General features: G+C 41.0%; 1 non-coding gene across 1 annotated transcript; it reads left to right on the forward strand.

Moving 5' to 3' along the window:
* On the forward strand, positions 10936-11007 carry TRNAC-ACA. Its single transcript has one exon. It is a non-coding gene; the product is annotated as a tRNA-Cys (tRNA).

An 11555-nucleotide genomic window follows, 5' to 3' on the forward strand; every position in this document is an offset into this window, starting at 1 on the left:
AGCTCACTCAAGAGAAGAAAATAAACCAGTATATAATTTGAATCAGTATTAAAGAACTCACACACAAATTCCAGGTCCATGTATCCACCAGTTAATTCCTCCAAACTTCAAAAAATTCCATTTTTTATTATATAAGGCTACCATAACTTTTGTACTAATTACAGAGTCTCCAAACTTTGAAAACCCAACTCTTTGGAACTCATTTGGTGAAAAAAAAATGTGACCTAGTGACATGATAATCACTTATATATCACTTAGCTGATGATATGTTTTGCTGTGGAAATATTGGTATTTTTGATCATAGGTACTGGCCCATTTCTTCTCATATAGTGTACATTGCATGTCCTGTGGTACCTTTCCAACATCCAAAAAAGTCTATATTCCAGAACACATCTGACTCCCAAGTATTTCAGGTAAATTAGGACCTATATGGAAGAGTGATTTTAAGACTTTAGGTTTGAGAATAACTTTTGTTTAGCCATAAAGGAAAAGAGCGATAAATTCAACTACATTAAAATTAAGGACATTTGTTTACTAAATACCACCATAAAGTGAGTGGAAAAGTCACAATATGGGAGAAGAAGTTTGCAAAGCATATAATGAGGAATTAGTAGCCAAAATATATAGACACATACAAATCAGCAAGAAACAGATGACCTAATACTAAAAATAGGCAAATGGCTTAAGTAGGCATAGCACCTATGAGAAAATATAAATGACAACAGAAAATATGCACATCCATATTAGTAGCCGCAGAAATGAACGTGAAAATCACAATGCCATACTAGTAGGCACCCACCAGACCAAAGAATATTTAAGTCCGACAGTAATAAACTTTCAAGCAGGATGAAGCAAAGAGAATCCTCGGACACTAATTAATGGTAGTGTAAATTGATACAACCACTTTGGAAAACTGTGACTTTATCTAGTAAAGTTGAAGATACACATTTACTATGACAGCAATTCTATTGAGAAGCTCTTATATATGCATCTTTGTAATAGCTAAAAACAACAAACAATCCAAACCTATCAACAATAGGATGGGTAAATTGAGATGTGGTCACACAGTGAAATATAATGCACCAGTGAAAATTGGCAGCCATTATAGCCGTCTATAACAACATGATGAATCTCCGTGCTGAGTAAAGGAGGCAAATCGACGAAAGACTAAATACGTTTCACTTACATCAGGTTCAAAAATGCAAAACTCAACTCTTCTGTTAAGGATACATACATTAAATAGTAAAACTGTTAAGAGATGCAGGATATGACCAGGGAGGGCTTCTGAGGTGCTGACAATGTTCTGTTTCTAAAACTGGATGTTGTTTCATACTTATTCTTTGAACTGTACAAAATATCTTATACACTCTTCTGTAAGAATGAATATATATCATATATAATTTTTAAATAGAGTAGTTATTTGGCCAGATAAAGGTCATCTTTAGTATATTTGAGTCATAGAAAGGTAAAAATAATGGTAATTCAGAATATTTATAGTGTGATTACCAAGTTTTCACCAGCTTATGTGAATTTACCATCTTACGTGCTCTTCTAGGTCAAAAGTCAGTGGTCTCTAGTGCTAACTGCCGCTTGGGCAGCTAAGCAATTCCTGCTGGTGTGCCTGGGGCACAGTGCACGTGCACATGCTCAGTCGTGTCTGACCCTTTGCTACGCCATAGACTGCAGCCCACCAGGCTCCTCTGTCCATGGAATCTTCCAGGCAAGAATACTGGAGTAGACTGCCATTTCCTCCTCCAGATCTTCCCAACCCAGGGATTGAACCTGGCTGTGTCTCCTGCATGGGCAGGCAGATTCTTTACCAGTTGCAACACATTGGGAAGTCCATGCCTGGTGCACAGACAAGGTTCAGTGAATTGCAATAATACCCTTTGCCCCACCCCTGCTTATTCTCAAGAAGCTCTGTGGTCTAGCCAAGAGCAAAAACAACTAGAAGAGAGAAATTTTGAGGTGTTGGTATGGTAAATCATAAAAACAATACTGCAGGATAAGAATTGCAGAGGCCATATTCACTACAAAAATTTTGAAGACTGTGGGCAAGTAAAAGAATATGGGTGCCATAAAATGATTTCAGATGTGGTGTTTTGACCCAAAGGGAGTGTAATCTCCAACCTATGTTTGGAGAAGAGAGGAGGCGAAGAGACGTCAGGGTGAAGAGGTAGAAGGCATGTTGTATTGTCATCGAGAGAAGCTTCGTGTGGGTGTTCTCCAGTCTGAACTAAGTAGCTCCCCAAACCAGTGGTGGGCAGGGCCAGACAGCTCCAGTAGCACTGAAAGCCTATGTGTTGTTTTTCTGTTGCTGCCCACAGACTTGTATTTATAATCCGTACTGTTTTACAAAGCAGTCATCACAGACACCTACTCAGGGACACAAACAAGAAAGATTCCTTTGACTTCAGTGTTGTTGCAGAGATCCTTTGAAATTCTTTTAGATCTTTGTGCTGAATCCTTGTCTTCTTCCTCCCGTTAACTATAGGTATGCCTAACTGTAGGCAGAGGAACCAGAGATCAAATCACCAACATCTGCTGGATCATGGAAAAAGCAAGAGAGTTCCAGAAAAACATCTATTTCTGCTTATTGACTATGCCAAAGCCTTTGACTGTGTGGATCACAATAAATTGTGGAAAATTCTGAAAGAGATGGGAATGCCAGACACCTAACCTGCCTCTTGAGAAATCTGTATGCAGGTCAGGAAGCAACAGTTAGAACTGGACGTGGAACAACAGACTGGTTCCAAATAGGAAAAGGAGTACGGCAAGGCTGTATATTGTCACCCTGATTATTTAACTTATATGCAGAGTACATCATGAGAAACACTGGGCTGGAAGAAACACAAGCTGGAATCAAGATTTCCGGGAGAAATATCAATAACTTCAGATATGCAGATGACACCACCCTTATGGCAGAAAGTGAAGAGGAACTAAAAAGCCTCTTCATGAAAGTGAAAGAGGAGAGTGAAGAAGTTGGCTTAAAGTTCAACATTCAGAAAACTAAGGTCATGGCATCTGGTCCCATCACTTCATGACAAATAGATGGGGAAACAGTGGAAACAGTGTCAGACTTTATTTTTTGGGCTCCAAAATCACTGCAGATGGTGATTGCAGCCATGAAATTAAAAGACGCCTACTCCTTGGAAGGAAAGTTATGACCAACCTAGATAGTATATTCAAAAGCAGAGACATTACTTTGCCAACTAAGGTCTGTCTAGTCAAGGCTATGGTTTTTCCTGTGGTCATGTATGGATGTGAGAATTGGACTGTGAAGAAGGCTGAGCGCTGAAGAATTGATGCTTTTGAATTGTGGTGTTGGAGAAGACTCTTGAGAGTCCCTTGGACTGCAAGGAGATCCAACCAGTCCATTCTGAAGGAGATCAGCCCTGGGATTTCTTTGGAAGGAATGATGCTAACGCTGAAACTCCAGTACTTTGGCCACCTCATGCAAAGAGTTGACTCATTGGAAAAGACTCTGATGCTGGGAGGGATTGGGGGCAGGAGGAGAAGGGGACGACCGAGGATGAGATGGCTGGATGGCATCACTGAGTCGATGGATGTGAGTCTGGGTGAACTCCGGGAGTTGGTGATGGACAGGGAGGCCTGGCGTGCTGCGATTCATGGTGTCGCAAAGAGTCGGACAGGACTGAGCAACTGAACTGAACTGTAGGTAGGGGCTTCCCTAGTGGCTCAGATGTTAAAGCGCCCGCCTGGAATGCAGGAGACCTGGGTTCAATCCCTGGGTTGGGAAGATTCCCTGGAGAAGGAAACGGCAACCCGCTCCAGTTCTCTTGCCTGGAGAATCCCATGGAGGGAGGAGCCTGGTAGGCTACAGTCCATGGGGTCGCAAAGAGTCGACACAATTGAGCAACTTCACGACGTGATGATGCTCCAAGATGTTGCCTTTTTTTTCTTTTCTTTTCTTTGCATTCTGTTTTCCATGGTGAGCTGATCATAGCTCTAGTTTGCCTTTTTTTTTTTTCCCCAGAAAGACTTGCAAGTCTGTGTTTTAGTCCTGAAAGAACCTTTGTGCCAGTTCTCTCTTTCCAAGTCTCTACGGTTTATCTCCATCTATTTGTTCTTCCATCACTCCAGTAAGGTTAAAATTGGAACACATAGTCTTCTTTCTCCAGAACAACTTCTGCTTAGAAGCTGTTCTTTTCATCAGTTCTGTAAGTCCTTTGGCCTCTAGTTGGAAACTGTTGACTCTTCTTTCACACTCCTTGCCCTGTACTTACATAGCCAGATTACTTCATAGGTATTAAGTACCAGCACAGTGCCAGGCACCATGGTTGGCCTTGGGGATACAAAGATAAATAAGGATAGATCTTGGGAAGCTCAGTCTTGTGGAGGACATAAGCCATACTGCCCTCTAATAAAGAGTATTAAGAGCTATGGTAAAGGCATGCACCAACTACAGTGGGAGCCTGGAATACGAATTAAATCAAGAAAGGAAACACAGGCAGTGTCAGAAGTTCAGTGGATAAGAGTGTGACTAGGCTTGCGTCCTACCCCCTCCTCCTGCCAGTAATGTCAAGCTACGGACCTTGGACAGGTTACTGAACTTATATACACATGGGTTTCCTCAACTGAACATGTGGATGATTAGAATATCTACTTAGGTTTCTTGTGAAAGTTAAATGGAATATTCTAAACAAAGCACTTAGAATAGCACATGCAAAGATTTCATTCATTTATTCACTCACTCGCCAAATGTTGATTGAGGACTTACTGTGTGCTGGGCACTGTTTTAGGGGCTTGGGAGACATCAGAAGACAATATAGATGAAAATTCCTGTTCTGTGGAATGTGAAATCTAGCAGAGAGACAATAAGCAGTAAACATTAAAAAAATTCTGAATATAGTGTGTTAGATAAGTGCTCTAGGAAAAAGTGAAGATAGATATTAGTTTTTAATATTACTCTATTTTAGAGGTCACTTGATCTTGAACTTAGAAACCTTCAGTTCAGTTCAGTTCAGTTCAGTCGCTCAGTCGTGTCCGACTCTTTGCGACCCCATGAATCGCAGCACGCCAGGCTTCGCTGTCCATCACCAACTCCCAGAGTTCACTCAGATTCACGTCCTTCGAGTCAGTGATGCCATCCAGCCATGTTCCATTAAATCTAAGATGCGTTAATTATAATTTGCCCCATTGTTTTATGTACCCCTAAGAAAAGAAGATGAAAGTTGCTTAGTGTCTGACTCTTTGCAACCCCATGGACTGTAGTCTGCCAGGCTCCTCTCTGTTTATGGAATTTTCCAGGCAAGAATACTGGAGTGGGTAGCCTATCCCTTTTCTAGGGTATCTTGCTGACCCAGGAATCAAACCAGGGTCTCCCGCATTGTAGGCAGATTCTTTACCAGCTGAGCTACCAGCAAAGCCCAGCTATTAGGGGAGCCCACTTAAGAAAGGGAAAAGCACCGTGAATTAAACTATAGCACAATGCTTTTTCATTACTTAAGATTCTTATCTTAAACTGACTGAAACCTATTTAAACATAAAAGGATGAAGTTTTAAAAAATCATATCACAGCAATACAGAAGAAGGAAAAGCAGGTGTTCCTGAAACTTCTTTACATTTTAACTTCCAGTCCTCAGAATCTCTTTCTGATTCAGTCACTTTGGGCACTTTAAGCAAATCCTCTTACCTTATCTTCCCCCCTTCCCTCTTCCTGTCTTTCCAGATCCACTGAAGAGCTGAAAACAATCCAGCCAACTTTATAATTAGGTACAAGGAGCCTATTCTTCACTCCTATTTTAGGAATGTTTCTTAAATACATCAGTGACCTTCCACTACCTAGCTCCCTTTAACATTTTGATTCTTAGAGGTCAACAGTGCCCCCTTCTGACCTCCTAGATTTTCTAGGCCTCGGACCCTCAACTCTGCAAATTTGGATGCTAATGTTTTTTATGTATATGCACACACAGGTAGTGACAACTGTTATGACTGAGGTCTGGCATCTGTAGGATGCATTTGTCCAAGGTGTGGAAATGCAGGAACAAAAATAGAGTCAGTGAAATACTACATTACTGACTACTCTTAGGCACTGGGCTAAACATTTTACACTTATGATCTCAATCCTTTTATCCATTGAAGTAAGCCCTCTGTTACCCCCATTTTATAGAACTAAATTATCCAATAGAAATGTAAGGCAAGCCACATATATAATTTAAAACTTTTTAGTAGCAATAAGAAAAAAGTACATTTGAAACAGGTGAAATTAATTATAATAATACAGTTCCTTTAACTTAGTATATTTAAAATATTGTCAGTTCATCCTTTAATCAGCCTAAAATATGAATAAGATATTCTGCTTTTCCTTTTTCATACTAAGTCTTCTAAATCCAGTGTGTATTTTGGGGGGAGATTTAAAAAATTATTTTTTTATTTTTTGGTCTCACCATGCAGCATATGTGATCTTAGTTCCCCAACCAAGGATTGAACTTGCCCTCTGCAGTGGAAGCTTGGAGTCCTAATCACCGGGCCACCAGGGTAGTCCCCAGTGTGTATTTTAACTTAAAACACATCTTAATCTGGACTAACCACTTTTCAAATGCTCAGTGGCCACGTGTAGATAGTAGCTACTGTGTTAGACAATAGAGTTATGGATGTCAGACAGTTCGAATTGTTTAAGACATACATTAAATGTTAGTAGCTTAGTCATGTCAAACTCTTTGCAATTCGATGGACCAGGCTCCTCTGTCTATGGAATTCTCCAGGCAAGAATTCTGGAGTGGGTAGTGATTCCCTTCGCCAGGGAATCTTCTGGACCCAAGTCCCCTGCAACCTAGGCAGATTCTTTACCATCTGAGCCAACGGGGAAACCCATTAAATATGTGGCAGAGTGGATACTCCAACTCAGATATAGAAATAGCTATGAGAATATCTCTTGACATGTTAGTAAAAGTATGTTTTTGCAACTGTGGAAACTTTCCTAAAAAGATAACTGGTGTGATCCATAATGCAAATTTGGGCCTAAAAGGAGCCTGACAAGACCCCTTCATAGAGTAGAGGTGTTCTGCCAATGCTGGGCAGCCTACCTCTGGACTTTTGCATAAGAGAGATATTTCAACTCTTGTCTTGTTGAAGATATGACTTCAGGTCTTTGTTACATGCAGCTGAAGAAATAAGAAGGATTTGATAGACTCTTCCTGAAAGACAAACAAGAATAAGACAATATAAGAGGAAGAAAATTAGTGGATCTGTCCATTAAATCCAGTATCCTACTAAAAGTTTAAGAAAGAGAGAAAAGAGAGGGGAGGAAATTTCCCAGAACCAAAGGACACAAAACCAGCTTGAAATGGCTCACCGTGTACCCAGCAAAAGTTGTGGAAGAGACTCAAATTGAAGCATGTTATTGGGAAAGTTCAAAACACCGGAGAAGCCCCTGGAACTTCTAGAAAAATAATGACAATTAACAAATTATTGGCAATCAGAACAGCTTTGTATTTCTCAAGAGTGGCATCAGAAGCCAGATGGCAACAAATCCAATGTCCTCACAGTTCTGAGGGAATATTATTTGCAGCTTAGAATTTGAGAGCCAGTTTTTAAAAAAACTGAATCAAATATGAAGGGAGGATAGGGACATTTTCAGATTAAAAAAAAAAGCCTCTCATATATTCTGTAAAGAAGCTATGGAGAACACCTTTTCCCAGAACAAGAAATTAAATGGAAGACATGACATAGGATCCAGGAAGGAGGATCTCTGGCAGAAAGAGAAATCTCACAATGATATCTTTGCAGAGAGCAGCCAATCTGTTCAGTTCAGTTCAGTCGCTCAGTCGTGTCCGACTCTCTGCGACCCCATGAATCGCAGCACGCCAGGCCTCCTGTCCATCACCAACTCCCAGAGTTCACTCAAACTCACATCCATCAAGTCGGTGATGCCATCCAGCCATTTCATCCTCTGTCGTCCCCTTCTCCTCCTGCCCCCAATCCCTCTCAGCGTCAGAGTCTTTTCCAATGAGTCCACTCTTCACATGAGGTGGCCAAAGTACTGGAGTTTCAGATTTAGCATCATTCCTTCCAAAGAACACCCAGGGCTGATCTCCTTTAGAATGGACTGGTTGGATCTCCTTGCAGTCCAAGGGACTCTCAAGAGTCTTCTCCACAGTTCAAAAGCATCAATTCTTCGGTGCTCAGCCTTCTTCACAGTCCAACTCTCACATCCATACATGACCACAGGAAAAACCATAGCCTTGACTAGACAGACCTTAGTTGGCAAAGTAATGTCTCTGCTTTTTAATATGCTATCTAGGTGGGTCATAACTTTCCTTCCAAGTAGTGAAAGTGAAGTCGCTCAGTCGTGTCCGACTCTTTGCGACCCTGTGGACTGTAGCCCACAAGTCTCCTCCATCCATGGGATTCTCCAGGCAAGAATAGTGGAGTGGGTTGCCATGTCCTTCTCCAGGGGATCTTCCTGACCCAGGGATCGAACCCAGGTCTCCCGCATTGCAGGTAGACGCTTTAACTTCTGGGCCACCAGGGAAGCCCTTTCCAAGGAGTAAACGTCTTTTAATTTCATTGCTGCAATCACCATCTGCAGTGATTTTGGAGCCCCCAAAAATAGTCTGACACTGTTTCCACTGTTTCCCCATATATTTCCCAGATGCCATGATCTTAGTTTTCTGAATGTTGAGTTTTAAGCCAACTTTTTCACTGTCCTCTTTCACTTTCATCAAGAGGCTTTTGAGTTCCTCTTCACTTTCTGCCATAAGAGTGGTGTCATCTGCATATCTGAGGTTATTGATATTTCTCCTGGCAATCTTGATTCCAGCTTGTGCTTCTTCCAGTCCAGCATTTCTCATGATGTACTCTGCATATAAGTTAAATAATCAGGGTGACAATATACAGCCTTGACGTACTCCTTTTCCTATTTGGAACCAGTCTGTTGTTCCATGTCCAGTTCCAACTGTTGCTTTCTGACTTGCATATAGGTTTCTCAAGAGGCAGAGCAACCAATGGGTTCATACCAAAAGGAAGGCAGATATTTTCAGGAAATAAATACAACTGTTAATATGCATATGGCAGAAACATCAGTACATTTGAGGAAAAAAAAGATAGTTTGAAATTCAGACTCCCTAAAAGGGCTAGTAGTAAGCCTCAGTAAAAAGGGAGGAGAAAATAGTAAAGAAATATGTAAGTAGTACATTACATGATTGAGCAATGAACAAGGTTGGTATAACCACGAAAATGTGAATACCAACTATTCATTTAACCAACAATCAAAATAAAGTCAGGGGGATGAGGGGAATACAAGCAAGGTGGGGAGAGGAAATAGAGAGCTAATAGAATAAAGGCTTAGTGTGAAGTAGCCAAGTGGCTTCACTTCAAATCACAGCTGCTTTTTTTTTTTAATTTGTTTTTTATTGAAGGATAATTCCTTTACAGAATTTTCTTGTTTTCTGTCAAACCTCAACATGAATCAGCCATAGGTATATGTATATATCCCCTCTCTTTTGAATCTCCCTCCCATCTCCCTCCCCATCCCACTCCTCTAGGTTGATACAGAGCCGCTGTTTGAGTTTCCTGAGTCACACAGCAAATTCCACCTGCCTCTCTATTTAACATATGGTAATGTAAGTTTCCATGTTACTCTCTCCATACATCTCACCCTCTCCTCCCCTCTCCCCATGTCCATAAGTCTATTCTCTATCTCTGTTTCTCCATTCTGCCCTGCAAATAAATTTTTCAGAACCATTTTTCTAGATTCCAAATATGTGCATTAGAATACAATATTTATCTTTCTCTTTCTGACTCACTTCACTCTGTATAATAGGTTCTAGGTTTTCATCCACCTCATCAGAACTAACTCAAATGTGTTCCTTTTTATGGCCACAGCTTACTTCTTACTGGCTGTGTGATGTTAGGTAAATTATTCTATTTTTTAATCTCTGGGTTTCCTCATCTGTAAAATAAGGAAATAATACCACATGCCTCAGTAACTGGCTTTTGTTTTGTTTTCTGGCCATGCTTCTTGACTTGCAGGATCTTAGTTCCCCAACCAAAGACTGAACTCTGGCCCTCAGGACTGCCAGGTACTTCGACCTCAATTATTGTAAGGATAAAGTGAGTGTGTGTCTGTGTGTCCATATACAGTTTAAGCATATAAAATGTACTGGTAAAAATATTCTACACAAAGTAAATACTTAGTGAAGGTTTATTATGTTATTGTAGTAACACCGATGTGGTGGGGAGTGCTAAGTGCTAAGTCACTTCAGGGGTGTCCAACTTAAGTCTATACTCTCTCTCTAATCTATATTCTCTAAACTTGACTTAGAGTTTAAAATGCCAGTAGTGGTGGTGGTGGTTTAGTCACTAAGTCGTGTCCAACTCGTGCGACCCTGTGGACTAGCCCGCCAGGCCCCTCTGTCCATGGGATTTCCCAGGCAGGAATACTGGAGTGGGTTGTCATTTCCTTCTCCAATATGCCAGTATATGCACACTACTTAAAATATGAAGATAAAAATAGAAGAGACATGGGGGCAGGGGCAGGGCAGCAAAAGAAGGGAGACTGTTAGATCTCGTTGATTTAACAAAAAGCTTCATGCCCAGACTAATACGATCAAAGTAAAACTTACTTCCAAACAAGGTGCCCTTAGTCCTCAAAGCACTCTGCCTATTGGAAGGTCGCTGAGTGAGCCTTAATGAGCAATTCCTGCTATCCTCGGGCAATGACGTTCAATCCACTTTCCAGCTCACTTCTCTCCCCTTAAGCCAAGTCATCTTTGCTCACTATAAAGCCTGTCACTTAAAGCCCAGTGACTTTAGATAGCAAATTGAAGGCCAAATGAACAAGGTTAGTATAACCACAGTAATGTAAATACCAACTATTCATTTAACCAACAATGAAAATAAAATTAAGTTAGGGGGATGAAGGGAATACAAGCTGGAGTGGGATGAGGAAATAGAAAGAACTAATAGACTTCCCTGGTGGCTCAGACGGTAAAGCGCCTGTCTACAATGCAGGAGACCCAGGTTCGATCCCTGGGTCGGGAAGATCCCCTGGAGAAGGAAATGGCAATCCACTCCAGTACTGTTGCCTGGAAAATCCCATGGACAGAGGAGCTTGGTAGGCTACAGTCCATGGGGTCGCAAAGAGTCGGACACGACTGAGCGACTTCACTCACTCACTCAATAGAATAAAGGCTTAGTGTGAAGTAGCCAAGTGGCCTCACTTCACATCACAGCTTACTTCTTACTGGTTGTGTGATGTTAGATAAATTATTCTATTTCTTGTCTCTGAGTTTCCTCATCTGTAAAATAAGGAAATAATACCACTTATTTCAGTTACTCCTTGATACTCCTACCAAGTCAAATGGCCCTACTCCAGAGCATCAAAACAAGCCCTACCACGTTTTTTGTAACAGAGCTTAGAGGTTCAAACTCTGAATCTGTCATTTACTAGCTTCATAATTTTTGGCAATTCACTCACCTCTCTATGCCTGTTTGCTGGGAATTGGAGCAAGGAAATCTTCAGTTGATGCCCTATGCCCTTGTCAGTCAGCTTTTAAGGAACAGTCATCAATACTATGTCAAGCTTTCAT

Source organism: Capra hircus, chromosome 28 (genome assembly GCF_001704415.2).
Source record: "Capra hircus breed San Clemente chromosome 28, ASM170441v1, whole genome shotgun sequence".
Taxonomy (NCBI): Eukaryota; Metazoa; Chordata; class Mammalia; order Artiodactyla; family Bovidae; genus Capra; species Capra hircus.